This window comes from Cynara cardunculus (assembly GCF_001531365.2).
Source record: "Cynara cardunculus var. scolymus isolate 2C chromosome LG 2, CcrdV1, whole genome shotgun sequence".
Taxonomy (NCBI): domain Eukaryota; kingdom Viridiplantae; phylum Streptophyta; class Magnoliopsida; order Asterales; family Asteraceae; genus Cynara; species Cynara cardunculus.
In genome coordinates this window covers 15,805,364-15,809,780 of record NC_037529.1, presented here as the reverse complement: position 1 = coordinate 15,809,780, position 4,417 = coordinate 15,805,364, and the positions used below count along the sequence as shown (strand labels likewise).

At 35.2% G+C, this 4,417-nt stretch overlaps 1 non-coding gene across 1 annotated transcript; it reads left to right on the top strand.

Moving 5' to 3' along the window:
• The first annotated feature begins 407 nt into the window (after positions 1-407).
• On the top strand, positions 408-513 carry LOC112508308. Its single transcript, XR_003068688.1, has one exon. It is a non-coding gene; the product is annotated as a small nucleolar RNA R71 (small nucleolar RNA).
• The last annotated feature ends 3,904 nt before the right edge of the window (positions 514-4,417 follow it).

The window sequence follows — 4,417 nt, the reverse complement described above, 5'->3', positions numbered from 1 at the left end:
CAGGTATGTTGTGCATATAATTCACAAATTTAGAGTTAAGGTTGCATTGGTCAAAAGTATGACCTTTACCACAGTACACACATTGGATAGATAAGGATTTAGAAACAGTAGTTGTAGCAACCATGTTAGCAACAGGGACAACCAAGTTTTTCAACAAACTAGTCATTGTTGTTAGTTGTGTTGTATGAGTAGTATAAGGATCTATTTCATGAATGCCTGTTGTCTTTCTGGGTACTATTGCTCCAACATCTGTCCAATGACCATTGTTGTTAGAAATTTTCTGCAAAATATCAAAACCATCATTGTAGGTACTGGAAGTAAAGGATCCACTTGCAGTAGCATCTAACATTTGTTTAATAGTGGTGCCAAGACCATTGTAAAATGTTTCCAGCTGTATGCAGTAGGGTATGCCATGATGTGGTCATTTCCTTAGTAATTCCTTGTACCTCTCTCAAGCATCAGGAACTACTTCATCGTCCAGTTTTTTAAAAAGACTAATTCATTTTTGAAATTGGCACTCCTAGTTGGGGGAAAATATTTTTTCAAAAAATTCCAGTCATCTCATTTCATGTGGTGACTGAGTCTGGTTGCAAAGAGTTGTACCACACTTTGGCTTTATCTCTTAATGAAAAAGGAAATAACTTCAGCCTTAAGGCCATCGAAAATTCCATTAAGATGGAAAGAATCAATGACTTCCATAAAGGATCTAAGATGCAAATGAGGATCCTCAGATGGTAATCCAACATGTTGACCATTTGTTTATAACTTGTGAAACATGATGGGCTTAAATTCAAAGTGGTCACCATCAATAGTGCACCTATGTATTCCAGGGTGTAATTGATTTAACATTAGAACAGTATAATCCATTTTGCCACCAGTCTTTGAATTTGCAAGCCTAATAACCTCCTCCTCAGGATTGGGTCTTGGATCAGGCCCAAATTAAGCCATTTCAGGAGTAGCTAGAATAGGCAACAAAATTCATTGTACCCTTCTTCTCCTTCTAAAGGTTCTTTCAATGTTTGGATCTAATTCAAAAATTGCCCTGTGAGGTATCATAGGCATAAACCACTAAAAATGAACACTTTATGGTAGAAAAATCAAATTTTAAACTTAAAGAAAAACTCTTTTTGGCTAAAATCCCCGGCAACGACGCCAAAAACTTGGTGTATGGCTGATCTATACCCTCAAAAGGCTATATTAACAAGTAAATCATGCAAGTATACATGGATTACAAATATCGTCAAAAGCAAATAATAATGGTAAGTAATACCGAATATCGTTCCACATAGATTTAAAATGCAAAGAGATTCACAAAAGTTAACTTTAAAGTGAGATTTCAAAAAAGGAGTTTTGGAAAAGCTTTAGAGAGCAAATATCTTTAAGAGAGTTGGTAACCAAATACAAAAATGTAACAATAACTAAAAGATAGTATAGATGTAAGATCAGGTTAGATTTCAGCAACGAAAGTGAACATTGCTACAACATAACACAAGGTTGCTGCAGCAATAGCTCTCTACAACATTACTGGATTGAACAACCTTCCAAGGAAGTGCAGATTAGACTATATGTTGGAAGTGCACTTGGTGATGCATCAATCGCAAAATAATACATATCTTTCCTTTCTTTCCATATTGTTTTGCGGTCCCTAAGATTATGGTGACTCTTTTATAGCCTTTATAACACACTTAGTAAAATATTTGTGTTGTCTTAATTTTAAGTACAACTCATCTGAATAAAATAACACGTGTCAATTTGTTAAAGATTATCAGATGAAATATTGATATCACTTGTGAATAGTGAAGTAAATTGTTATTAGCAAAGCAATCATCGACTATAACACTAGGCTTAATCTCACAACCTTTACTTACACCCAGACTAAAGTATTTTGCCTAACATGAATGAATGTAAGTGCTTATAAATAAATGACATAAACGGAAATGATTGTATGTAAATGACGTAAAAGTAAATTCTACAAGAAAAGTAAAGAGAACATTGTAAAGGTTGATGTAGCAACAGACAGTAACGAATAACAATTAAAAAGTACTTAAAAACTGCAAAGTTATATTAAAAGTAGTAAGTACCCAAAGCTTAGATAAAGCTTTGTTCCGATGGCCTTGTGAAGCTCTCTTCTTGCTTCTCCTAAAACAAAAGATTGCCCCCATATATATAGTAGCAAAGGGAAATCAAAAGTATAAAAGTAAAATAACCATTGGTTATTAACCAATATGTAATACAAAAGATGCTTAAGTACAAAAGGAAGGCATCTTTCAGTGGTATCTTCTTTCATAATCATCTGCCAATAGTACTAGAAGATGCCTGATATATGTTGAGAATTCAATATATAAAGCACCCGTTTTACTTATTATTAGTTAGATTATTTTCGTTTTATCCCTACTTTGAGTCATTTTTATTACTTTCTTTATATCTTTGTTATTATGGAGCTAAATCATGTGGTTAACTTGTTGGTACTCAAAGGAGGAAGGCAATGAAAGTTTTTGCTTAAAAGCTTGGTGCTACAGCATTGGAGCAACAACGATATGATACATGCGCGACTTTTTAAAGATCTTATTGATTAAGCTACTACCTTTTTGTGCTTTGTGGAAGACAGCTGGAGATGCTGACTTTTGATTAAAAAAATCTGTGATTAAATCTTTTGTTAGGATTTTTTGTAAGTAACTTGCACTTTAGATGCTCTTAGGGTGCGTTTGGTAGGCAAAACAGGGTGGGACAGGACAGGACAGAACACATTTGTCCCATGTTTGGTGTTGTTTTATGTGGGACTAACTAGAACAAGGTAAAACACGGGTAGGACACTGTAGTCCACCCTTCCCCCCATGGAACTAACTAGAACAAGAAACATTTGACCTATCTACCCTCCATCTTCACAACGTCACCTCCATCTTCACAACGTCGCCTCCATCTTCCACCGTCTCCTTCATCAATCGGCGACCGGCGGCCTGGACAAAGTCGTTCCCCTTCACAAATCGACAGCACCAATCGTTCGACCTTTCTCCATACTCTCAGGTAATCGATCTCTCCTCTTCTTCATCGATCGTTTAGAAGAACCCTGCTGTTTTTCGATTTTGCATAACTCGACAGCAAGTGCAAAAAGTGCCCTCTGAACTTTCGATTTCGTTGTTTTCTACTCGATTTTTCTAATCAATTTTGCTGTTTTCTACTCGATTTTGCTGTTTTCTACTTCGATTTGCATAACTATATCTGAAACAGCAAGGGCAATGGGTTTATCTACTCGATTTTGGTACTGTTTGCATAACTCGACAGCAASTGCAATGGGTTTAAAAGTGTTCGATTTTGCTACTGTTTGCATTTCATTAACCATATTCTTTGCTACTGTTTTGCTTGTATGATTTCTATTTTGCTTGGTTGATCTACGGTCTTGTTGGATTCATGGATTGTCTTGAATACCCATCAGTTCTTCAACAATACCCATCTGTTTGTTCACTCCCCAAGCAAAATCCCTCCAATCTTGCTAAGGACAGTAATAAGTTCTTGGGAAACTGTTTTGCATATGTTTTAAATTAGTACAAAAGCAAAATAACGTTAGGGGTAAATTGGTCATTTTAATCAGTTCTGTCCTGTCCTGTCATGTCTTACCAAACGTTGAACAGCTGTCATGTCCTGTTTGCGCCCCAAACGCACCCTTATTGTACTTTTTGGGTATTACCCATTGGGTAATACTTTTGTCTTTTTGTGGCACCTTTGAGTATAAAAGGAGGTGCTTGGTTTCATTTGGAAAAAACCATCTAAGATTAAAATCAGCCTTCAAAAGCTGATTTGTAGAAACATCTTGAAGAAATACAAGTTCTTGTTCTAGCTTTTCATCTTTAATTTATTGTCTTTTAATTTACGTTCTTTACATTACGCTCTTTTACGTTTACTGTCATTTATATTCCACAATTTATTTTTTTGTCATTTATTTTCCGCAATTTATATTTATGCCTTTACTTTCCGTCATTTACTTTACTTGTCATTTACATTTTGCTATAAGTAGCTAAATTTATAGCTTGGGTGTGAGACGGAAAAGTGAGATCTTCAAATCAAAAGAAAGTAGCTAAGTGTTTTCATAAACGATGTTTCATTGTTTCATTCGAGTTGTTATAAAAACCAAGTACACTTCTTGACGGGTTGATCATTTTGAAGGTGTTAAAGTGCCATGGACTTAGAAATAAGTCATTGATTGCACGTCAACTTGAATGATATAAGAGGTAGACTTGAGAAAGTTGCCGACAAGAAAATTTGTCATTTATGTCTTTCAAACTTAACTCCCGACGGATTGGTCATTCTTTAAAAGTGTCAAAGTGCGATAGATTCAGAAATGAACTATCTAGAACACACGCCAACTTGAATGATATGAGAATCGACTCGAAAGAGTGATTTTTAACAAAGAGATTTGTTT